The sequence below is a fragment of the Gallus gallus genome, chromosome 4 (assembly GCF_016699485.2).
Source record: "Gallus gallus isolate bGalGal1 chromosome 4, bGalGal1.mat.broiler.GRCg7b, whole genome shotgun sequence".
NCBI classification, from domain to species: domain Eukaryota; kingdom Metazoa; phylum Chordata; class Aves; order Galliformes; family Phasianidae; genus Gallus; species Gallus gallus.
Genome location: NC_052535.1, coordinates 51,882,381 through 51,909,385, shown reverse-complemented (window position 1 = coordinate 51,909,385; position 27,005 = coordinate 51,882,381). Strand labels below are relative to the sequence as shown.

Below are 27,005 nucleotides of genomic sequence, written 5' to 3'. Positions count from 1 at the left end.
TGTTTAAGTTTCTTATACACTTTCTTTTGGTTACCACACTTCTTTATACTAAATTAATTCCTGAAAAGGATGTCTATATAGTTTCAAGCTCTATGGGTATCTATTTTTAGTATAGACATGAAAAAAATAAATCAGAGATTAAAGCTCAAGACCTGTGGGAGTAGTGATCTCTCTAGGACTTATCAACCCAGCAGTTACCACTGCCCTCAGTCATCCCAAACATTTTGCAAGGTTTTGGTTTAACACAGAATTACTAATGGATAGATTCTCATCATTTAGAAGGCAGAGATGTGAGATGGAACATCAGTGCCAGCCTCCCTTCTTTGACTTCATCCATGTGGCGTATATCACATCTGTGTAAAACTGAGTTTGTGATGCTAATAGAAAATGTAGTAATTCAAATGGTTATATCTTCACAGCATTAATATGTGGGATTTATTTTTTATTTGTTTGTTTATTTCCAGAATGTACAATGAGTACTATGTGCTTTGCAGTAAATTTATGTTCAGGGCTTGTACCTTTCTTCAGCTTTTCCCTTTTACCTTCACTGGTGGTGAAAATGGTGGTGACTACTGAAAAATAAAATTTTATAGCTGAGAATTAATTCTACCAAACGATGTTACTACGCTCTTTGTATCTGTTGTAGTTTCCATGGAAATAAACAGGAGGCATTGCTTTCAGAGCAATCTACATATTAGAATATCAGACTCTACTGAGTACAGTTTTCTTAAGGAAACTAATGCTTTGACTCCAAGTAGGTGGAGAGTGATGGAATAATAATTGTTGGTTGCGTTCACGCTACTATCTGTGTATACACAACAACATTTTTTCTTTTTGTGTCCATGGTACATTCCTAAACTGTAATTGCTAGACTTTCCGAGTTTTTCTGGCTGCCAATTCCCCCACTGTGACACTAGCAGTGTTTTGCATTAGCTGTACTGAACATTAAATATTATAAAGAAAATAACCATCAGTAAATATTCTGCTAATGCATTTAAACCACTAACCCCCTGAAATTACTTTTGACCAGTTGTATACAGCACCAGATTTCAAGGCTGTTTACAAAAGAAATCAATCTGTCTTTTGTCGTTGTAGTCATTATTCTTAGTCTACCAGGCACTGCAAGCTGTGATAGCCTTTTTATCTTCTTGTACTATAGCTGTAATATTCTAAATGTCAACATTTATCTTTCAGCATACTGAATATTGAAACTGCATTTACAATGTTGAAACTTCAAAATACAATGCAAAGGACAAAAAAAAAAAAAAAAAAAAAAAAAAAAAAAAAAACAACTTCCTGGTGGATAAAACAAGAACAACAGAAATCTGTTGACACAGTCACCACTGAAAGAATACACTGTATAAAAGGAAGTTCAGCAAAATGAATGGGCATGAATGCTTGGCAACATCCCAGATTTTAAAATTAAATTCTAACTCAATTTTCTTTGGAAAGAATAGAGAGATAAAACTAAAATTATTCCTTCTACAGCTAGGAACAGTTTGCTTCTTACATGCTCTTAGAGCTCTTACAATCCTGTTTAAAGAACTAGTACTTTTTATAAAAAGTATTTTTTTCAAAAAAGGAGAGAGCATGTATGTCTTTAGCTCATGATAGGTATATGAAAGGATGAGTTCTAAGTATTCAAATAAATTACAATAGTTTGAATCTTTGCCTACATCTTCAAGTAAAGTTATCTCAGTAGCAAATAAAGTTTAACAAATGCTGAAACCACCCTGCTGTTTAACAAGAGGTGGAATGGAAGATTCCTTCAGAATTCCCAGTAAGGTTAAGGAGGATCAAAATGAGACCAAATACTGAAGGCCGCATTATACTCAATGATTGTGAAATGGCACATAATTTTGGCTGAGAAAGTCATAGTGATGTTGGAGACTGTTAATCTATTCTATACGTGTGTAAGCGTGGAGTATAGTACCGGTAAAGATCAGGCAATGTATTACCTAGGTTTTGATGTACAGTCTAAATTTACTCATGGGAAGTGATTCTTTCTAGTGCCCTCTAAATTGGCTCTTTGCAGAGTTCAGGAATCATACTCAAAATGAGCTTGTAAAAACTATTTTAGATTAGGAAGATTGATTTGCTAATGAGAGTTTGCTGTGGATCAGAGAACTCATTTTAGTAATGTAGAGAAGCATGGAGGTTGGAGAAGGAATCCACATCAGTGAATGCATACTGAAAAGAGGAAAAAAAGGAGAAGGATTAAACCTGCTCCATTGAAAGAGAGTTCCCTATGTGCAGCTGTTTTCAACATGCTAGTAACTGTCCTGTGAAAAGTCTATGAGTGTATATAGCACTTTTCTGCCAATTGTATGGACTCTACCTTACCAGCTAGGTACAGAGAAAGCACTTGCTGTGAGAACAACCAGTTCTGTAAGGATCTGTAGCCTTTGTGCATGAGACAGTCAGTTAGAGAGAGGTGGCTTTCCAAGTATTAGAAAGAAAGGTGTTCTTACCTCATTAGCACTGGATGGAAGCTTTAATTCATCTTTTCAGTCCTCTTGCAATAGCCAGAGACCATAACAAGGTTTGATGTCTTGATATGTAAAAACACATTTTCAGGAAAGCAAGTTATGTCTCATTAAAATATATATATATATGTATATATATATATCTACAACTACAACTGGCTGACTGTGCTATAAGAACATGTGGAAGCCAGATCTTCCACTGCACAGAATGCAGATAGCAAGAACAGTTGTTTATTTGTTGGACTGTATTTGGAACAACAAATTTTGGTGAGTACATGGAGAGGCAGATTGCACATGATACTGCACACTTATTTTCTTCAACTGGGAATTTGTTTCTGTCTTCTGAAATTACATTTCTTTCCTGCTGGTTTGATACAACCAGTAAAGAAACTTAACTTCATCAGCTGAAGTAAGAAATGGTTCACAGTTCAGCTGGGAATTTGCATTCATCAAGTTAATACTCTCTTTCAAGATACACTAACTTTAGGAGAGCTACTTACTTTATACTTATGCAAGGCCCTGCTAGCACTATACTGTTTCAACAAATCAAGCCATTTAAGCGTTCTGTTTGTAGACTGAGGATGATGGATTCCACTAAAGAATATATAAATAATTAGCATCATCCAAGCACTGAGAATTGCAGACATGGCTCTTTCTTCTTGCTCTTTTATGTGAGATCTGTGTTGAACAAGTGTACCATTTACTTTTAATGAAATATTTTGCTGCCTCACATTAAGTGGCATGCCAAGCAACCGTAGGAAAAGCGTATGGTAAAAATACTGTGCTTTGTCAGCTCAAACTCTCTCTCTGTCCTTTAAAACAATGTTACATCTTTAATTTATTACCACTTTCCTGCGCTCTGGAAAAGCTCCTGTGAACATGGGTGTCAATTTCCAGGCTCAGCTCCTGCTGCCCCTGGAAGCTGCAGAAGAGTTTGCTTTATAAGGTGAACTCAAGCACTGCAATGAAAATCTTTGGGTCTTTCTTCATCTGCTCAGGGAGCCAAGAAAGTGTTCACATAAGCTTTCCCCTGCCATTTGTGTCTCAAATCCCCCTGTGTTAAATGATATACCACAGCTTGGGAAGATTCTTTTATGAGGCCATTGTCCATTTGTGCCACCTATGGCACCAGAGGTTTCTGCAATCTCCATAGGATTTACGTCTGACTAATCAGTCTGTCAATAGTTTATCTGGAATGAGTGCCAGGGTAGCAGTGAGACTTTACATTCCCCTATCTGCTGGTAACAACATAATATTTGAAAAGAACATGGCAATGCTACATTTAAAGACTATAGCAGAGCCTGACTTAAAAATGAAGCTTCTGAAACACATTACAAATATTTGTGGTTTGCAAAGTAGCAAGAAAAAGACAGAACTGCCATTTAAGAAAACATTAATAATGCAACTGTACGACTCTGTGACAGATTAGACATTTTCATCCTGGAAGAAAACATCACTAGCTGGCCAGAATTAAGTAAATATGAGGAAATCTTTTCCACATACTCAAGTGTTACGCATTGTGTGAAGTTCAAGTGTTAACTCTGATACAATTTAAGGTGGCTCTGATTTTATTCAAATATCACGTGGAAAGCAACAGAAGAATTTTAACATTTGTGAAGTCTTTGGGAAACCTGACAGCAGTTTAATTTCTTATCTTTTTTGCAGTACCTACAGTTACCCTAAAAATAATGCTTGTTTTGAAAAAAATAAAAAATGCAGATTTACTTAGCAGAAACGTAGTTTGATAACTTGGCTCAAATGCTGAGATTCATTTGACTTGATAAATTTCCTTCTGATACAGAGGTCATAAGTTTTTCTCATCTTGCACTACGTCAAAGTAGGGCATGCTGCTGTTTCCTTACAATTTAACAAGATAAGAAGGACTTCTGCCATTATGCTTAGAGTGGCAGTAGTGCATGTGTGTGCACAAAGACTGAGAATGTTGGATTGTTTAGCTGAGTGGAGCTGTGATATCCTGTACATAGAATTATAGAATATCTTATGTTGGAAGGGACCTTAAAGATCATCAAGCTCCAACTACCTGCCATGGGCCTGTTGCCCCCCACACTGGACCAGGCTGCCCAGGGCTCCATCCAGCCTGGTCTTGTGCACCTCCGGGGATGGGGCATCCACAGTCTCTCTGGGCAGCCTGTAGGACAACTCATCAAACTGCCTCATCAAACTCATAACCTCTTTTTTCATGGTTCGTTTTCATGCTAAACCTCACATAAAATAGACAAGTAAATGCATACATATATACATGCAAATATTTAAATGGAAAACCTTTATTGTGGATACTCTTCCCACACACCCAGCTCAACCCCTGTTAACCCTCTGTGTATTAGGAGATACCAGAACTATATCTGTTTTCCTGTCTGTATAATAGAGGAGATTCAAGATGGCCTGCAATAGTGACACACGGGAACCAAAAGTGCTGACGCCCTGCATGGCAAAAAACCAAATACCCACATAAAGAAACTCACTATGCATACAATCTTTTTGGTTGTTTTGTTGTTGTTGTTGTTGTCTTTTTTATTATTATTAATATTATTCAAATTAGTAATGAAATTCCTAACTAATTTAAGATGAAAGTGCCTCAAATGTTTATAGTCTATACAAATAGAGGCTGAAATTTGATGGGGGTGATTATTAAATGAATAGTCTAGACAAGAGATCTGAAAGGTAAGATAAAAACCATTCACATTCTTACTGCAATTGGAATCATTTCCATAGCATGCATTTTTTTTCATGGCTCATTTGAGCTCACTAGAATCTCAGTCAGTAAAAAATTTCTATTAATGAGTTGGATATGTGTTACAAATGCAACAGTTCTGAGTGTTGAAGGTATGTAGTACAAGACTCCTCCATTAGTCTACATATCTGAGCATTCCAACTCCTTAGTGTAGCCTGGGAAAGTTTGTTTCTAGTTGTACTGATTTTGCTTTTACTAACATAGATTATAAAGATTTGCAACTATAGCAAATACTTGCTTTTGTAACAAATATTTTGGCTTGCATTCTGCATAATCAGTGAACCACCACACCACAGTGATTTCCCACAAGTCTGCACAGGAGAACAATAAAAAAGTTAAAATCTAATAGACTGTGAATACTGAATGTACAGTATTTTATCATTTTTCTTATATGTACACATCAATCTCAAATCTTAATATAGAGAAAAACCTAAAAAATTCCGTATTTCTGTCAATAACACCACGTTTTGTCTTCCAGACATTGATTGCTCTAAAGTAAGTTTGATAGTACAGATGAAACTGATACCTCTGCTGTACCTTTTTGCTGTAAATTGCACTCAAAAGCTCTGTTAAATTTTGGTTCTTCTTTTATTTAAATTAATTTTTTGTTTGTTTGTTTCCATTTTGAAAAGTAATGCATGGAAAGACTTAACCATTTCACTATGATAGTATGCATAGGTTTTTTTTTTTCAGTAAAACACCATAGCTTCAGCAATATTGAAACAATGTTTTTATACTTAAGAGGGAAGACCCAGAGAAAAGGGTCTTGACTTATTAAATGACTTGAACATTTAAAGTTCTGACCTTTCTCTAATACGAAATGTGCAGCAGTTACCAATCTTTATGGTCCAAAAATTTTTACAGCCAATTTACTACTGTGTCTGAACAGTAATATGGAAATGCCAACTCAGTAATAGCTATGATTTTGCCTAGAAATAGCAGTAGCTAATCACATTTACCTCAGCATGATTTTTTCCTCATGCACTATATCTCATATTGTGTATCCCCAGACAGGATCAGGATATATTTTTTGAAGTGTTTGTGAATGTTCTTATAGCATTAGAATAGACACACAGTCCACTGTGGAGAACTTTGTGACCCCACATTACAGTATTTTGCTCTTTGTACTTTCTCAAACATGTTGAAACACTTCCTCTACAGGGGGGGAAGGTATATTTTTAGACGTGACTATATTCTATCAAAGGAAATGGCTGTCTGAGACCACATAGGATTGCTGTTCAGATGCTTAACTGGAAGTGATTTGGCCTTGCTAATTACTTCTTGGGTGTTTTGTTTTAAGCTATTAGTCTCTGGTGTTCAACAGCACTGTCACTGCATTGTTTTTGCTACTCTCAAGTCCCTCAAATTCACTTCTAACTGATCTCTAAACTTCAAACTGTTTTCCTTGCAGACAGGTTTACAGATATTTACTTGAATCACGGGAACCAGAATTAGTCAGGAGACTAGAGAAAGAGACCTTTCTTTTAGTTCTGTCAGGAAAACTCATAATTAAACTTTGTTGTAGATTTATGAATCCAGTGCAGTGGGCTTGATAGAGCTGCTTATCAGTATGGGGGAACCTCGTTACTTCAATTCTGAATTGAAATGTTTTTCAGAACAGAAACAACTCAGCAGGACCCTTTATTGAAATATTTGGTCTGCTTAAGAACGGGTGGCTACTTGTTAATTATCAGGGAAGGGAGGCAGGGCTCATTATCAGGATGAGTAGTCAGGTCATAACAATATTTTTCACATCAGTTCCTTTAAAAATCATGCAAGCTCTTGCTTGCAAGGTCTGAAATTTCAAGGGAAGAATGTTTTTTTTTGTTTGTTTTTTGTTTTTTGTTGTTGTTGTTTTTTGTTTTTTTTTCTGAGTAGGAGAAGAAGCAAAGGCAAAATGAAATGAAATGTTCTGTGTTTCCTTTTAATTCATGTAAGGGCACTAGTACTCCTTCCAGCTATACCAACAATCGAAGTAAAGTAGCAATTGCTTTACATTTGAAACCAATATACTTAAAAGTATATCTCTGGTTAGTTAGTAAGTCAAATAAAAATAAGAAATTGGCTAGTTTAAAAACACAATCTGATTTGGATGATGAAGGGGAAAAATATGTATCTGGAGCAAATCCACTGAGTTGATTGAGAGTCTTGTTAATATTATGAAGAAGGAATATTGAGATGACTTTCTATCACTAATGGAACTGTGACACCTTTTAGATACTTGCTCAGTGTGGTTGTTTTTTTCCTTCTTGTAAGTGTTCTATCAAGTGACCAATCCTTGTCTGAAATCACAAGCAGAATTTTTTCTATCTGGAAATATGTAGTGTTTCTCTGACATTTATTCTTTCCTAGCATCTTCCTCCACTCTGTTGGAATGAATTGGAATTATTCAGTACAGTAAGGTGACCATCACTTAACTTTATGAAGAATCTCTTTTCCTTCACTCATTTAATTATTGTTCTTCCAGTACTTGAGATTTATCCCTTCTACCATTTTTAAAAGGACAAATTTGTCCAAGTTTGTCAGTCACAAACAATCACAGAAAGATAACTCCACATCTTTGCCGTTACCAACTCTAATATCACAAGTAAAACAGCACATTGTAAGCTCTTCAGCATGTGGGTTTTTTTTTTTGTTTCAGGAATAAAGTATAACATTTCCTGCTAAAGTACATATAATAGAGGTTTGTTTGCCAAGTGGTTTTATTTTCTTCTCTGGCTGTGATTCTCAGAAAATGTTTAAACAGTAATGTAAAAATAAATGAATAGATTTTCTTCATTGCTATTTTCTTTCCCTACAAGAATGTACATCTCAAGGACACAAGAGTATAGAACAGATTAATAGGGAAATTTTGGTGGGAGCCGCTTGTTAAGTATTGGCAGTACATCACTGTCCTGAAGAAAAATGAAAGTTGGTGCCCACGGAGTTACTTCTGATAACCGATTGCAAGATGCTTTCAAGGCTGCAATTTATCTTCAAGAAATGCAATAATTAGATCTGTGTAAGCTTGGGCTGTCTTTCTTCAGTAAAGAGGCAGATATGATTTCATTATTCAATTCCTGTGAGGTCATTAGTGGACCTGAAAATCTATTCAGGCTGTCTGGGTTAACTCTGCTTCCAAGAAGGAGAAGAAAGAATAAATATATTTCAATCAGTGCTAGAGAGAGAGTGGGTGGGGGGGGGGGGGGAGCCTTACTGTTTAAATAAAACTCATTAAGGAAAAAAAAAAAAAAACAACCAAAAACAACTTCCATAGTATTGCTGTGACATTGTGTATGCCAATGGCATAACTGAAGAGCCAACTGCCTGGCTTCCTAATCCTGAACTCCTCTCCCACTTGCAGAAGTAACTTGCCGAGGCTTGCAATTTCAGTAATATTAGTGCATACCTCTTAACTCCTGGGCTCCATCAACACCTACACTGGCAAGGTATTTCTAAAATATAAATGAGTAGTTGCTCAACATTTTCCACCTTTTTTTTTTTTTTTTTCACTTGAAAACTTTTAGTGAGAAAAAAACTCTTCCCATGAGAGCAAGGGGGGATGAAAACCACACTAGTTTTGGGGGAACAGGCATACCTTTACACATAAAAGATTACCATCTATCACCATCTCAAAGTGTTAGCTCATGTTTCATTGAAACAAGGTGTTGCATAAGGCTTAAATCATTTCACTGGCCAGCAAAGAAGAAAAACAATAGGTGTATATGTGATCTATCCAAACTACTTCTCATTTGAACTGTATTATACATAGGTAAAACTTAACACCTTTCCTCAGTCATAGAGCAGACAAGGAACACCACACAATACTCGAGAAGTTGTTTTACTGTGCTATACTACTATCAGACACAGAAGAGTCTCTTGTTATACCTAGAAATGTCTGTTAACAGACAGAAGTATAATTAAGGACTGACACATCTGAGGGGTGATTAATTATTTGCTTTTAGGACCACCTGTAGTTCAAGAAAACCCAGCCCACCTGTCCTGATTTCAATTTGGAAGTGGCAACAGGAAAAAGTTGTTTGCGTTGAGGGTGTGAGGAGGAGAAAGGGAAGAACAAGGGTAGAATGAACACCAAAACAACAGAAATCTCATAGCAATGATGATGAAAAAAGAGGGTTTTTTTGTTTGTTTGTTTTTGGTTTTTGAGTGGCTTTTTTTTTTTTTTTTTTTTTTTTTTTTTTTCCCTCCCCCTTCTTTCTTTTCTTTTTAAGGAAAGAAAGAAAGAAAAAAAGGCAGGAGAAGAGGAGGAGAATCACTTTCGGATTATCATGGCAGTACCTGAAGTTTTGTCCCTTCTCTACTTTTTCTGGAGACTGCACAGAGAGTAAATAGGTAAGCAGACCATTAATCTAGTCTAAAAAATCCATCTGTTAGATGTGAGTCGCAGGAACCTCTTCTGTTGCTTTTTCAGCTTGAATTTTTGGAAGTGTTGAAATTCATTTTTAAGTACATCATCTTACATCTCTCCTTTTCCCCCTCTTCTTACAAGTTAGGATGCCTCGAATCTACAAGGACCTTTTTCTTTTCTATACCTATGTACTTATGAGCCTTTCATTTTTACATAATGTATATATATGTAAAACATATATAATTTATACATATATAAGTATATTCTATGTATATGCACACAAATGTAATTGATAACTTGAAATACCACCAGGTATTGACTGCACTGCTAAAGATAAATGCTTCTTTTGATCATCTCTTTTGATCGTGTAAGCACTGTGCAAACTTGCCAGCTGTATCCCAAATGGAAACAGTCAGAGGAGCTATTTACTTGACATTTCTAGGTTGAGAAATGCCTGCTAACAGACTTTTCTCTAAAACAAATCACAATGGTACTGCTTTGTGCAGCATTAATGGGCGAGTTGGTTGGGACATACCATTCAGCCCAGCTCCAAACTGAGTAGAGGACTGTTCAGAAAAATATATAATGAGAATGTTGCGCCTGCCTGTTCCCTGGTTTTGATTAGGCAGCAAACTGCAATTGCACAGGCTGAAACTCAGAAATGTTGCATTATCTTTTGCCTGAGAGCTTGTTCTTGTGCTAACAAGCTCACCAGCTTTCCAGCCTCCTTTCTGGATGCTTATTTAAATCAGATGTCTGGACCACATAACCAACAGCTTAGTTCCACAGTGGGGGGAACAAACAAACAATGCAGACATGCACGCATATGCTCACAATCCTTGAAGAGCAGCAGATCTAGGAGGGAGGTGGGAGGCAGCCAGTTGGAGGACTTGATGTGTCTTAGTGTCCCCGAGAGTTACCCTCACTTCTATTCACTGCCTATTTGCTTTCTGATCTACAGAGATCACCGCATCTATCTGAGGTCAGTCCACATGGTTTCTTAGGCTGCAGTTTAGCTATGGAAGTCACTGAGGACAGACTGAGGCCAGGGCATGTGTCTGTGGATGGGGATCAGGATCAGGCCTAGGGTTTCTCTTTCTATGCAGAGTAAGGCAGATATGCTAATCATGAAGTCATGAGGATGGCTGGGGAGGGACACAAGCAGACATAAAACTGCTCAGTCGGCTCATGTCAAAGAGCTCACTGCATCAACCCAGATGCTGGAGCATGCAGTAACCACACATATGCTGAAGCACCGTATTTCTGCGTTAAGCAGCAAATTTTATGTTATGACTGGCCACCGAACAATGAAGTGATCCAACTGTACATTTCTCTTAATCATCACAAGTGCTTACTTTGTATTAAAACAAAATGCTTTCAGGACTAGATCACAACAGAGAAATGATTAATCTTGTCAGAATTCCTGCTTGCCCTGGCAACAAGTGGGCTCTGTGGTTTTGGCTACAGTGCACCATTGCTCTTCGCTGCACCAAGGGCATCATGTGGGCCTATTTAAGGTTCAGCTTTGGCTCTCTCCCAGCTTCTTGGGGAATTTGTTTAGCTTTCTCTTTAGAGATCATGAGTGTGCTCTGCTTCATATGCTGCTTAATATCCAAGGGCAACTTGTGGGCAAACAAGAGGTGTCTAGTGAGATAGTCTAACCATCTGCTATCATCAACTGTAAATGTCTTCTATAGCTTGTGCTGGTTATGGAGTTAGTATTTTTTACCTGTGACTACTATGTATGCCTGTGTTTCTGAGATGTCTGTGTTTGCCTTGATGCTCTTTTTTGAGAGTGACAATAGAGTACTTCCAGGCCTCTGTAAGATTTGGTGTTTTCACTTTCTATGCAGTTCATGTGAAAAACAACCCTTAACTGGACCCTGCTGTCATATTATAGAATCATTAAGGCTGGAAAAGACCTCTAAGATTGTGAGGTTCAACCACCAAACCATCCCCACTATGCCCACTGACTGTGTCCCTCAGGGTCACGTCTCCACAGGCCTTGAACATCTCCAGGAACGGTGAGTCCACCATCTCCCTGGGCAGCCTGTACCAGTACCTCAGCACTCTTTCTGAGAACAAATTTCTCCTAATATGCAACCTGAAACTGTAGCTTCTGTAGTTGTGTCATCTGTTATAAACAGAGAAACCCAGAGCCCCACTCTCTGAATTCAGTATCCATCCTAGAAAACATGGTGGGTACATCCCAAAGAGCTGTGGTGCTGCCTGCTGATGCTCTAGCCCCAGCTCTGTTGCGTTCTGCCACCGAGGTGCCTGCATTTCCTTCCCAGGGAAACAAAAGCATGGGAGGAGCAGAACTATTTGCACTCAGAACTTATCCTGACATAGGTTTGGAGATCAGGGGATGTCTTCAGCCTGCATATTTTTGATGTGGCCTGTTCATGATGCTTACCACCAAAGAAAAGTACCTAAAAGTCAAAAACATTCCTGGGAAAATGAACTGTCTGCTAGACTTACTGTCTTCTAGCTTTTAGCCTTTCTAGCAAAAAGCTATTTGAAGGCTTATGTCTCCTTGATATTTTATCAGGGGATTTCATAGCGTCCTTCGAGTTATTTTGGTTTACAGGGTAGGGAACAATGGGAGAATGATAATATCAATTGCTTCCTCAGATTGTTTATATTTGTTTTTTTTTCCTCTGATGTTTTGGGAAATGGTTGAATTTTAGATGAGGCAGCACACTGAATATTCTCTCTTGTACTGGGTAAGCTCGTGTCAGATAAATTTCTCTGGGAAACAATTCTCTTCTGACCTTCATTTCTGTGTGTACTTCTATTAGTCGCTTATGTGGATTATGTGGAGTAACTTCGTAAACATATTTCTACCCAGTGCTTTCCATTACTTTTTTTTTTTGAAGTGCAGTAAAAGGGCAGCATGTCTTTGTAGAGTTTTTGTTTGTTTGTTTGCATGATGAGCTGGTAATGAATTGAATAGTTAGATTATGACTTGTACATTGGCCATGGATTGCAATATAGACTCTACTCAAATTACATAATTTCCCCCACATTTTTCTTTTATTATTTACATTCTTTAACTGGGCCTTTTCTGTAAGTAACAATGATAATTTCAAAGAATTTTATTAGAAATTGGTTATACTTCATTTATTGGTAAGTTATGCTGGCTACCAAATTCCAGATGTGAGCTCTTACAGGAGCAGAGAGCACTCCAGAAAACTCATTCTGGAGGCTGCGTTTATTTTTTGGAGGAATAGCTATTACTCATCCCAGAAAGTCTGTGAATTCACTGTCTATAAAATACCATGAGAAGGTACACATTGAACAGTCAGAGGAACTTTCAGTTGTATCCAATTCTCATTCCTTCTATTTTTCCCCGTTTGTTAAATTGTATGGCTATTTATTTATTTATTTTCCATAGCATTTGTGAGTTTATTAAAGAACTGCACAAATGCTGTTTACTCATCTGGATCCACAGTTCAGCCACAGTTAAGTGACTCTTTTCTGGTCTTGGGAAAACAATCTCAGCAGATGTTTTTCATCACTGCTGCAGTACAAGCAATGCAAACAAGAGAGAATGTAGCATGTCCAGAGAATTTCTTTTTCTTGGTCACCCTGGCAGATGCAGTGGCCCAGTGAATACATAGAAAGCTCCCTTGCTGTTTGCAAAGGATTGCACAACTGGCACCACAAGTGCTGAGGAAGTTCAGTACCTTATCCTACTTCTGTACACTCTTTCTTGCACTGCTCTATGAGCATAAAGACCAGAACAAACAATCTGTGCAATTGTGTTAGGAAAGTAAATCCTTAGCAGGGATGTCCCCGGTTAGTCATTTTGTGGTTTGATACCTATTTTCTCCACTAATCCATCTTCCCTAAATAAACTGAGCTGCTTTGTTGTCTGGATTGAGATAGCCCAGATTTGCTGTGAGCCATTTATTTTTTCAATTAAGATATCTTTATGATTTTCTGCATTTGTTGACTGGCTTATGAAGACAACTTCCCAGAGGACTTTCCAGTTCACAGGGCCAAGAAAGAGTTTCCTCTAGTGTACTGATTTTTGAGGATTTTCTTTTTTTTAAGTTGGGATGTTATTCATAACAGTGATTCACGTTGGTAGCAAATTTCTTTTAGATCTTTTAAGCAGCAGACAGTCATCTTATCAGGGAATCCACAAGTAGTGTGTTTTGTATGCAGCTCTGATGATCTTTGCATTCATTAAGGGATCATGTGTTCTGGGATTTGCTTCTTTTAAAAACTGCTTCCAGAATTCTGCTTCTGCAATGCATGTCTGTGCCTTGTGTTGCCACAGTGTTCGCTTCCACTATCCAACCAGCCACTTTCATTAGTAAACATTAGCTCAAAACAAACACAATGGACAGACTCTGGTCTGTATGTCAGGATTTTAAAATCAAGCTGGGTGAAACTGGTTTTGGTAACAGACACAAGGAAAGGAACCTGGATGGGCACATGTTTTAGGCATCAGGCCGAAACTCAGAAGGTCTGGTTCCAGTTTTCAGACCAGACAAAGACTTTTTTTGTACAATCTCCTGCAAGTTGCTAAATCTTCTGGGTATCAGTTCTACACCTATAAAGTAGAGGATAACATCATCTTGCCTGAAAGAATAACTGTGAGGATGAAATTGTTTGCTAGGGCTCTAAGGTAAGATGGCAAAGGGTGTTGCATGCAGCCTGAGCTCACAGAAATGACCTCATGGTTTAAAGGTTTACATTCCAAATCTGTCAATTGGGAACAATAACTCTGCTACTTCTTCAGGTCTGTTATGAAACTTACTTCAGTAATATTTGAAAAAACACTTACTTCCACATCCTATGCTCTCCCAAGGGACTCCACAGTAAACCGTCAGCTTCCTTATGCTCACCAGATAGTTTTAAGCTAAAGGGCCTTGGCTCAAACATCTAAGCCAGCTAAGGCTTTCCAAGGCAAACCCTCAAAGATGGGATCATTTAATGATTACTGTCTCCATTTAGATTCCCGTTACTCTTGCATTGCACACTGTAACTCTGGCTTGTAAGTTCTCTTATATGAGCAATATCCTCGTGTTGATTTTGTTATTCCAAGAACTGTATTTGTTAGATAATCTCCCATGTAGCTGGAAGAGCGAAGCCAACAACAACCGATGGTTAATACTTTTGTCTTCAGGACTGTGCTTATAATCTTTGCTGTCATTTGAGTACTAAATCATTTAATTTGAGAATGAGTTTTCCATTTCTTCTTAAATAATAAATAACAAAGATGATGATATTAAGATCATCTTCTTCAAGCTAGAAAGTTGGCAGTGAAGTGGGTCTCAGAGGTTTGAAAGATGCAAACCGTTGGCTTTGATGTGCACTGCAGAAATATTTCCTCTTCCAGTACTAATTACACATGTGCATGTTTATAAATCTATCTCTTTTTTCTCTCAATTAACATTTTATTGCATCTTTTGGATATTCCATAGTTCTTCCCAAAATCTGCAACTAAATCATTGTAGTCTGGAGTAGAATTTGCTTTATATGAGGGATGATAGGAATCTTCGCTTGTTAGATCCTTACAGTGATAGTGCTATTGATGGCAGCAAGGAAATGTGGCATTTGTGAGAACCTCTACCTGTAGAAAGAAAACAGCATTTCTCACAAAGGCCTGTGGTTTTGAAAAATTCATGTTTGAAATTGGAATATACATACCACATATTTGAGGAACAAGGGTATTACACTATGCCTTCATCTAACCCTTTGCAAACAGTTTGCTTTCATGAGCTGTCACTGTAGCATCAAACGCACATGCTTCTTTTCTTTAATTGATAGCCATTCAGAAATTATCCACAGTACATTCAGCTGAAAAATTCTGGGAAGTGTCCAACTGTGCTGTGCTGTCCTTTACTTTCTCAGCAAAAATCCTACAGAGGGAAATTCTGTTAATTTAGAGCAAGGGAAGGTCAACAGAATCAAACTTCATTCATATTTATCAACCCTTTTCCCGTGTTTTTCAGCTTCTCTGATGAATAAAGGTCTGTCCTTTGCTTCTTTTAATCTGGTTCATGTGAGGGGTCTCTTAAACATGTGGTTACTCTGCAGGGGAAGAGGCAGCAAATTTCTTAAAGATTGTTGGAATGTGAGGATATCAGCCAAGTCTCAGGGAACTTGCTGGGAGTTAAGGACAGCCCTAACTGCATTTTCTGATAAGATCTGTTTTAGAGGGATTCCCCTTCTAGAGACCTAAAGACGTGCTCATTAATCAGACCCTGTTTCAAGGGACAGCAGGAAAGCAGAAGGAAAAGGAGGCCCAGATGCATAGTGCTCCTCAGCCCTATGTCAATACTAAACAGCTTGCACAAACTTGCACAGGGAGCTTGTCAGAAGTCAGCAGTGCATATGCTGATAATGTTTAAGGGGTGAAAAACTAACACAACAGAAACATCAGACTCAGATGTTTCACTGTTCAATTGTATTTCAAAGCAAAAAATATAGAAAAGAGTGTACCTGACAACTATTTTGTTGGTTTTTTTTTAAATTTATTTGTATTTGAAGATGATAACTAGTAAGTTGAACTAATTATTTTTTTTTTCAGCAGTGAGTTTTTTACATAATTGACACAATGTTAGGACTAGTTCTGTTTTTTGACAAAAACATTTGCTGACGTTCATTACTGAAGTTCAAGTAGAAAAATAACTAGGCTTAGAAATTAGCAGAGGTGTGAAAGTTGCTGAGGTTTGCCTTGTACTTCTCTGAAAAAATAGCAGGTAAAGTAGCAGATAATTAGTACATGGTTGCTGAAAAGGAAAAAATGCTTTGTGTGTGTCATGGTTTTATGATTTTTGGTTATCGGTATTCCACACCATAACATCATGCAGTGTACTGGAAGTTAAAGAGCAAATGCTCTAGTTCCGGGTACTTGTCCGGAAGAGAAGAACTATGTTCCCCAGAAGACTGTTTGAGTACTGTTATCATTCTTGCTCAGGGGAACAGATATAAGGCCTGTAGGTCACCTGACTTGGGTTGTCTTCTCTTTCTTCTTGTCTCGTCGTGCTCGCTTTCAGATCGTTTCGCTGCTGCTCCTGACTGCATGCAAGGCTTCAGTATTAGTGTAAGGCCTTTAGCTCTCGGACAATCCTTCTCTCAATTATATTTGATTTTATTAACAATTATATTGAATTATATTGTATTATAGTGTGTTATCATGCATTCCGATACTATATTTAGTAAATTAGTTTGTTTCTCCTCAGATCATTGCCGCTGGTTTTTTTAATTATTCTTTTTTTGTGGGGGGTCCTCTGTTTTCCCTTTTCTGGAGGCATGGATTTTACAGAAAAAAATCCATCCGCCCCACTAGTCACAGTCTGAAAGAACTTGTCTTTGACTTTTATTGCAAAGGTGAAAACAGACACAAAACAGTCTCAGAATTTAAAAACTACTGACTGAATTTTTTCCAATATCAAAAGAGCAAAGGTGAAGGCTGTTTATCAGCCAATATAAAGTTGGGGGGAAAAAAAAAAAACCATACTGTGATTTCTGTTGAAGATCCATGTTTTTGGCATATGAATAGCCACGTATGATACAAATCTCCCTGGCAAATAGTGAGAAGTCCTCACATTGCATCCACATTAAATTATTTTAGCTCTGCTTTACATGCCAAAAGTTTGTGCTGCATTCAGATATTGTTTCTTCTGTGTACTTCTGACCTCGTCACTCTGAGGAGCTGGCAAATAGACTCCCCTTTCCAGAATACAGCAATAATTTATGTCAAAGTAGGAGGAGCTGTTGTTATAAATGGCTGATCTTTGTTATGCATAGTCCATAACTGACCTCACCTATACTGGTCAGTATGAGTGGTCTTGGCTATTTTTCAGAATGTTAATTTATCCTCCAGAGATGTTATGAACCAATTGTGCTTAGGCCCTTAGGCTACGTTGAGCTGGAATGGTGATGCAGAGCACAACTGGCTTCCAAGGTGTTTGATTTTGCTTGTGCTCTAAGAAAATTTTGTAATTCAGTCTTTTCTAACCTTTCCAGTACCACAGGATGGCAGAGTTATGGCCAAAAATTAGTTCTACTGGTATTAGTCAAAGGAGTGACTATCTTCTTAAAATCATCTTTCCTTGTAAGAACTAACAAACGCTCAACTTTATTGCAAATAAATTGTGTTGAAAATAATGCAGTGTGAAGTATTTCAATATATCTTCTGAAGTATTCATTTAACCTTAATGATCCAGTCTTTGCCTTGTATATAATCAAGATATCAGTGATGTGGAAACAGATCCTTAAACAGTTTCTAAAGAATGCTGCAATATTTAATCTGTCTAGTCTTTCTCTAGGCTAGCATTGCACCTTGCAAGAAGGATATTATCCTTGTTTTAAATAACTTTACACGAGACAAACCACAATTTTTCTTTGCCCAGTCATCAGTTATACACATGTAACTTTCTTCCTCTGTTTCTTGTACGTTTCATTAGAAAAACTGGCTTTCATATCCACTATTTTAGAAGCACTGATTTAGAAGCGCTATTTTAAAAGCACAGGCACACTGAGTATGCCTGTTCAAGTTGTATTGAGATCCTTCTTGTTGCTTGCTACTTACTTGGAAAGTTGGCAGGTAATCATTTAACAGATTATACAGGTGTTATACTGTATGTTTTTATATTGTAATTTCTTGAGGGTACTAAAAGCAACAGCTCATTTAGACATTAAAATTGCCTGGTACTGCACTCATTCTATTCACTGAGGTTTGCAGAAGACTTGCTGTCTCTCACTATTTTTCCCTTTTCTTTTTGGGGACAGAGTATCTAAATCAAGGCGGTGGGGGGGGGGCAGTTTGTTTTGTGTTTGTGACTTTGGGTGTTTGGGACTTTTATAAGACCTCTACAAATTTCCCATGGAGTTAACTAGAAGGAAAAAATGACTATGCATCTTCTGAGGATAGCAGCTGCTGGCATTCATGAACAATACTAGTTTGATGTTACATTTAATGTCACATCTGCTGGATTTTATCCATCACTACAAATGAAAAGCTTGGTGGCGTTTCTAGACAAAAAAAAAAACAACAATCAAACAACAACAACAACCCTACTTGCTCTGTCATTTGCTCTGAATTATCATCCTGCAGTACTACAGCTGTCAAGACAAAATTCTTTCCCCTTCAAATTACTTCTGTTATTCTCTATCTATTACTCTGTAAATCTCTATCTCCTCACTTACCATCAGAGATTATCTATGGTCAATAATGCTCAAGTGAAGTAATCTATTGATCACTTGATTGGTTTTTTAAAGTTGGATTGATTTTTAAAAAGTGATTATAAGATGACATGGGCACACTCAACAGATTTTTAAGCAGAAGTCACATGCTGAGGGGCTTACATGTAGTTTAAATGCAAAACCTAGAGACTTGTAAGAGTGTGTGCTTTGTGCTCCCTGTTTATTGAAATGAGAATAAGTTTGCACATAAAAATAGAACACATGGCCAGCAGCTGGAAATGGAGGATCTTTATTAAATAAAAATTGTGGTAACTATGCCATGCTCCTGCCCCATTCTTTTGTTGGTGAAAAAATGGCGGCATACCAAAAAAGCTGTGCTTTTAAGTTGAAAAAATATTTCCCAGGGAGTGGAGAGAACAGTGTAGTAACAAAGATGATGACTTTCTCATTTCCTGAAAGTGTTCTTTAAGTTGTTGGGTTTTCATTTGTTTATTTCTTTTTAAATCTTGAGGCTGATAGCTACTGTTCTCACTTGCAGCTGCTCAGAGAGGCTGTGGACTGGCCTTCCTCTGAGGTTTACAAGGATTGGCTGGACAAAAAGCCACCACTAACTTGATTTAAGGTTGGCTTTAATTGTGCTTTAAGCAGAAAGCTGGAGTAGATGATAGTCAGCCACCCCTTCCAACCAACATTTCTGTGATTCAATTTGTTATCAATAATAAGCAAATTCTCAATACAAAAGTGCAAGCAGACTTTAAAAAAAAAAGCAAATAGCATGTTTCAAGTAAAACTAGCTAACCAGTGTGGACTTTCCCAGATGTTTTTGAGGTTGCCTTCATAATCACTGTATTTCTCAATTCTTTTCCTTGTGGGAAACCATTTGTTTCAAATTCTACTCCATCTTGCACCCAGTATCAACCAAAAATATTCATTTGGAGCTGGAGAAGTAGACCACTTTGAAAATGAAGTAAGCAATGCCAGCTCTTTTGTGTGCAACAGGCATGTATAAATGCTTTGAAAGACATTTGTCATTCTTTCAGTACTGGCTTCATACTAAAGACCAATAAACTTTTAAAGTGCTACAGTCATGTGGGTTGCATTGTTCAGGGAGGCATTTTCTGGTTGTGACACCAGAGGGGCAAAGGAGGTCACTCCTCAAGTCTTACAGAAGTAGAAATATTTGTGTTTGAAACAATTCATAGATTTATATTGGTACCCAAGAGAGAAGACAATATTAAAAAAGGTACAGTTAACTAATCCCAATATTATTCTTGACATACTACATTTGCTGTTTACCTGATCATGTACAGCAGAACAAACATTGTATATATTTATAAACAATAAAAATAACATATATTGCCAGGTTCTCAAAACATAATCATGACAAACAGTGAAAGGGATCCAGTAAGAATAATAATAATGAATGGATAGGGGAGTAGTAACACAGAGCCACTGGTCGTCAATCCGAGAACACCTTTGAAAATTAAAGAAAAGATTTAAAAGTAGTTTTAAAAAGTTAGGAGGGAATAAAAAAAAATCATTTTTTAGGGGGGGAATTATAATGCCCCCCACAGTTTAAATAATAGTCATCTGCCAAGTTAAAAAGTGAGAGCAGATTCTTGAAAGAACAGGTGTTATGTTACTGTGTATCTAAAATTCAGCCAGAACCAACACCTTGAAGGCTTTCAAAACTAATAATCCAAATTCAAAGCCAACTGGACTCACAGTAGTCAGTTGATGGAACGAACATAAGCAGAGAATAATGCGATTACTCTTGCTCAGAGCAGTACCTGCCTACCCTGTTTGCATTCTGGGAAAGACCCAGTCATTGTAATATCCCTCCAAATATTTGGAGAGAGGAAAATATTTCACAAATAGTACACATCAGTAACAAGTAGCCACATCAACAACAACAACCAACCAACAGAAACAGTGAGAATCAATGATTTACCCTCCATACCTTTCTTAAAATTTCCCTCAGTGGAATTTATTGTAGGTGTATTTGTTCATCCTTGCTGTACTGATTAGGATCACAGAATGGCCTGGGTTAGAAGGGACCTCAAGGATCATGAATCTCCAACCCCCCTGCCGAGCAGGGCCACCAACCTCCCCATTTACTAGACCAGCTTGCCCAGGGCCTCATCCAACCTGGCCTTGAACACCTCCAGAGACAGGGCATCCACAACTTCTCTGGGCAGCCCATTCCAGCACCTCACCACTCTCCTGGTAAAGAACTTCCCCCTAACATCCAACCTAAATCTTCCCTCTTTCAACTTAAAACCATTCCCCCTTGTCCTGCTGTTATCTACCCTTTCAAAGAGTTGACTCCCTTCCTGTTTATAGGCTCCCTTCAGGTACTGAAAGGCTGCAATGAGGTCACCCCGCAGCCTTCTCTTCTCCAGGCTGAATAAGCCCAGCTCCCTCCGCCTGTCCTCGTAGGGGAGGTGCTCCAGCCCCTGATCATCTTTGTGGCCCTTCTCTGGACCCTCTCCACCAGCTCTCTGTCTTTCTTGTACTGGGGCCTCCATACCTGGACACAGTACTCCAGATGGGGCCTCACAAGAGCAGAGTAGAGAGGGACAATCACCTCCCTGTCCCTGTCGGCCACCCCTCTCATGATGGAGCCCAGGATACCATTTGCTTTCCGAGCTGCAAGAGCACACTGCTGGCTCATGTTAAGTTTGTCATCCATCAGGACCCCCAGGTCCTTCTCTGCAGAGCTGCTCTCAAGGGCTGCTCCTCCCAGTCTGTATAGATGCCTGGGGTTCCTCCGGCCCAAGTGCAAAACCCTGCACTTCGCCATGTGGAACCTCATTAGGTTCACCCAGCCCCACCTTTCAAGTCTGTTGAGGTCCCTCTGAATGGCATCCTCTCCTTCCTCCATGTCAACTACACCACTCAGCACAGTGTCATCAGCAAATTTGCTGAGGGTACACTCGAATCCATCATCGATGTCATCGATAAAGATATTAAAGAGCACTGATCCCAAGACAGACCCCTGGGGGACTCGTTGTCTGGCCTCCGCCTGGACATAGAACCATTGATCAGCACCCTCTGTCTGCGGCCTTTCAACCAATTTCTTATCCAACGAGTGGTCCACCCATCAAATCCACATCCCTCCAATTTGGAGATAAGGATGTGGTGGGGGACCATGTTAAAGGCCTTGGACAAGTCCAGGTAAATGACATTGGTCACCTTCCCCTCATCCACCAACACCGTCACTCCATCACGGAAGGCCACAAGGTTGGTTAAGCATGACCTTCCCCTGGTGAAGCTGTGCTGGCTGTCTGAAATCACACGCTCATTCTTCATGTGATTGAGCATGTCATCCAGGAGGATCTGTTCCGTGATCTTCCCAGGCACAGAGGTGAGACTCACTGTCCTGTAGTTCTCCGGGTCCTTGCTCCCTTTCTTGTAAATGGGAGTGACATAACCCTTCCTCCAGTCATCTGGGACCTCGCCTGACAGCCATGACTTCTCAAATATGATGGAGAGCAGCTCAGCAACCGCCTCAGCCAGCTCCTTCAGAACCCTGGGATGCACACCATCCAGCCCCAAAGACTTGTACTCATATTGGATTGAGTATTGAGCCGATTGGTTACTAAGAACTGGTTACTTTAATTACATGAAATGGTATTTCTAATCTGTGCCAACTAGTACTTCTGCTGCGAAAAATGTTCCCTATGATTCAAGTACTTAGGCTGATTCAAATTCAATGTTAATTCAAAATTTAACTGGTTGACTAGAACTAAGGAAATAGTACATGTTGCAATATTTCATCAAGTTTTTACTTCTATTGTGCCTGTTTTTTTTTTTATGTCTGTTTCCCATTAATACGCTAACGAAATAATGTAAAGAAGTGATCACAAATAATTTCACTGAATACTGAAGAACTCTTTTAAGACAAAAATCCTGTATTTATGAATTAGTATCCACATCAGATTTCTCACTGGAATAGCACTCCAATTACAGAAACAAAGATAAATTTAAACTACCAAGTTTTGAAGCTGCTGTCAGTTTCATCAGTATGAAGTAAAATGCATGCTAATTTACTTGCTTGTTCGCGAGGTAAAAGACAAATTACAGCAGATGGAAACCAGATCTAATCTATACATATTTCTATAAAAATATTTATATATGCAGAGTGTTATCACATTCCACTTGTGAAGGGAGGGAGGGGTGACTAGGTTTGTAAATTCCCTCATTGGATTAAGGTGAAATGGCACTCAAGAGCCACACATAAGAACTAAATACATCAACTTTAATAGGAGCTCTCAATAAAACTGTTATCCTATATGTGCTGGCCATCTCACAGTTACAGAACCACACTGTTAGGTAGTGTAACAATCAGAATGATCAATGTGATGGAAAGGTGATACAAGAGGTGTAATGACAGAGGTGTCATATACAAGAGTTTAATGAATGATGCAATGGAAAGGTATTATAAGGGAAGGAAAAAGGACTGCTCACCATATCCAAAGATTGAGGCTCACAGAGGGAAAACTCTAAAAAGGAGTAATGTCCAGAAAGATATCCTTCCCCAGTAGCAGTCAGCCCCTAAATGAGGTCTAAGAAAGGTGCAGACAGGCTCCACCCCTTCCAGTCACACAGGCAAATTGCCTTCACCTGTGCTCCCAGTGCTGACAAGGTTCTTTCCCCAGATGCTCTATCAGTGGTTCAGGCCCTGACTCAAAAGTTACTATACAGGTAGATGCAAGAAATTCAAGTATGCTTTGCTTTACTTAACTTTAAAAGAAAAAGAAAGAGAATTATTTCTGGATCCAACACTGGGCCTACCAACAGGGGTGTTCCTTATAGAACAGAATGAAGAAGGGAACCAGCAGCATCAAGAATTGGGGGCAGCAGCAGTGAAAAAGTTCAGGGTCAGCCCCTACTTATAGTACCAAAGAAAAAAGGGTCCCCCTCTAACCCCTAGTGATGGTTGAAACCAGCTACAATTGGCTGCAGTTCCAGAGTTGATTAAGACAATGAACACCAGCCAAATCATACGAAGTAACACCTGGGCCCTTCCCTTTGCTTGACTGTTTCTTGAGTATTGTTCTGGACTCTTCCAGGAGTCCATCAGTCAAATTAAGGGAAAGGACACCAGGCTCCTCCCTATGGTTTAATTATCTTTTGGGGCATTGTCCAGGCTCACATTTATGGTAACTTGGGGCTTGTCCCCTACAAGTGTAAGTTGCATATACGCCCATAAATCTTAATACACTTTCTATGCAAATACAACTGTTTCACAGGATGAAAGCAAACAGAAGCAGATTTGTCTGTTATAGTTATGTCAAACAGCTTGTGAGCCTGACAAACGTTTCTCCAATGAGAAATGGTAACCACACACACCACACCAGCAGGGCACAGCATTAAAGGCCATCACTGAGTCAATTGTCCAATGTGCTTTGGTTTTTTTCAGTAATATGTTACAGCTTGCTGTTTAAGATTTAACCATTGAGTTAAATGGAAATGGTATAAATTATATGCTAGGGCTTTGTCAACCTTCAAAACAGCTGTAGACTTCCAGTCTAAGAGGAAAACAAAAACAAACAAACAAAAAACCAACATAAAAGCATTGTAAGCTTTTTCCAGTGGGATAGAGTTTGTTAAGATGTGACCACAAGACCTTTAGTTATCTCACAAAATAAACTTCCAGAGAGTCTATCTACATACCTCTTCTCTCCTCTCTTCTCATAGGCTTTGGTTTCCACACTCCAGAGGGTAAAACCACGCATACCTGTGATGAAAATGGAACAAAAGGAGTAAATTAGAGGTTTTTTTTTTAAAAAACAAAAAACCTTGCCCCCTCAAGGCTTTTTTCACAGGAAGTTAGAGGACTTGGCAGTCTTCATCATTGTCTTTTCTTTATCTTGGCTATGCACAGCTATATGAACTTCACCTGCTGGTAAACAGCTAAAGTGCATGTGTACCCTGGCTATGAATGACTCTGCACAGCCTTATTCACAAGCCAATGTTTAGATTTTGTGTTCCTTCTGGGGTCAGCTTGATGATGTAATGAGGCTCCTGAGGCCAGTGGCACAGGCAGAACCCTATTTTTCTAATAATCTATTTTAATAATCTTTCAGTCAGGAAGGAAAGTGTTGACAACCAGGGATGCAACCACAAAGGCACTGAATATAACGAATGATTTTTACTCCCCTTCTCTTTCTAATATCACTGGTGGGCTGTTTTTCAAGCCAAGGTACATATTTTTATGATGACTGTGTGATAATGAAAAACTTGTAATAATCACACTAGGTTTCTTGTCTGGTGTTTTTAGTTTTGAAGTCAATAACATACAGGCTGACATTTGTATTTCAATCAGAGTGAAGGTCTCTACTGACATAGATTTGAGGGGACATTTTTTAGCACTTGGCTTTCTACTAAGCTGTCAGCCTCATCTTGTCATGAAGCAAGACATCATAATGTGAGGAGTTATGCACACGTCCTGTGAAGTAGGGATTTGAATGAGCTACCAACTCATTTAAGATTATTAATATGAACCCAAAATGAGATCTAAGCCATTGTGCATTTATACTTGAAAGTTCCATTTGAGAGGCCTCTAGTAACATCAACTTATTAATTGCTTTGATCTCTCTCCCAGTCACTTTTCTTGTTTCCTATTTTGCCTTCTTCCCTCCATCTCTGTTGCAGTACCTTCTATCATACAATTCTGTGTGCATGCATGACATTGCTGACAATGACACAAAGGCAGTTTTGTGGATGTTCACTCTAAATATGAACAACATGGTCAATCACATAGTCAACATCTGCTACAGATTATACATGGAGGTCTAGAGATATTTTTCTGAAATACAGATCAATAATTTATACTTTAAGGTCGACATGGTTTTGTTTAATTATATAAAGACAAAAATTAAAAATTCTACTATGGATTTAAATTTTTCAAAACATTGGCATGTTTTCATGCAAACTCTTTATAAAACTTATATAAGACCCACACATCTCAACTGCATGCTTGTTAACCCTCTTTGTGTGATGTTTCTTCAAGATAACATTACTGTTTCTTTCTGTTGAGGACTTTGTTGTATGTTGTTATGGGATGTCAGGTTGAGTAGCCTTCTGCAGGAACACTGTGCAGTGGTCACTTCTAAAACTCTCTGGTCACCGAGGTCTGGAGGGCCTCCAGTCTCTGTTCCTCCCTCTGGTTGTACCCTCACTCCTCCTCTGGATATTACACTCTTTGATGGGAGAATGCCCTTGGAAACACATTAACTCTTAAAATCAGCGTATAGGATGCCAGCAGGCTTTTCCAAAGAATATTCCCTGCATTTGGTCTTCATGATTTCTTCTGAAAACTCTTTACAGAGGATTTTTCCCAACTCTCCATGATCATGGAGGATTCAAACTTTTTTTCTGTACCCTTCCTGAAAAATCTCACAGTACATTAGCTCTTGATAGGTGACCTTGGCTTTGATCCCACAACTGCCTCAAAGTAGCTCCCTAATTTCTATAGGTACATCTATTACATACTGTGTAAAATGCCAAATCAATTTTCCTTGTATATCTCAAGAATTATCAGTATCTGTGGATAAACACATAAATGCAGATAGCAGGTTTTGTATTCTCCACATTCTTAGCTAAAATGCCCATAAGAAAGCCATGATGATTTAATACTCTGAACATTCAATAATTAAAATTGCTTTGCAGATTTAAAGCTAGAAATCCTGAAAATATGTGTAGAGACCATTTCTGTTTTGCTTCTGAGAGTTTCTCAATGAGAAAGAGCAGATCAGAGGAGTGGTGACTTCTCTCACTGCAGTTCATGCATATGGTTTGAAGTTTACTGATACACAAATACTCAATATTGATTCTGATCATGGTTTAAAAAAAAAAAAAAAGAAAAAACACAAAAACAGCAGGAACATAAAATGAAAGAGCACTTTTGTCCATGGAGGAAAAAATGCCCTTTGAGGCTTTTACTGCTGGTAATTATAACATAGTTTAGTTATGATATCCAATAATAGCTTTTTAATGCCCTTAATACTGAACCTTTTCCTTTTTCCAAAGCCTTCTACACTTCATTTGTTATGTATTTGGACCAGGAACTGGTGACTGTGTAGCATTTACATTGTCTTACAGAAGACTACTGAAGGTAAAAAGAAGATAGATGCATTTTTTTTTTTATTATTTATAGTTGGGAATCTTTGTGGGGTTTTTCTGTTTGTTTTTTCTCCTCTCTCTTACTCCTGCTTTAGAATAAAAACCAGAGATTAGCTTGTGA

The 27,005-nt window shown here is 38.3% G+C and overlaps 1 long non-coding RNA gene across 1 annotated transcript in view; it reads left to right on the top strand.

Annotated features, from left to right (window-relative positions):
* LOC121110686 overlaps positions 1–27,005 on the top strand; it is a 73,213-nt gene that overhangs the window by 14,139 nt on the left and 32,069 nt on the right. The window contains exon 2 of the long non-coding RNA XR_005859566.2: positions 9,450–9,570. This is a non-coding gene — a long non-coding RNA (uncharacterized LOC121110686). The remainder of the gene's footprint in view (positions 1–9,449; positions 9,571–27,005) is intronic.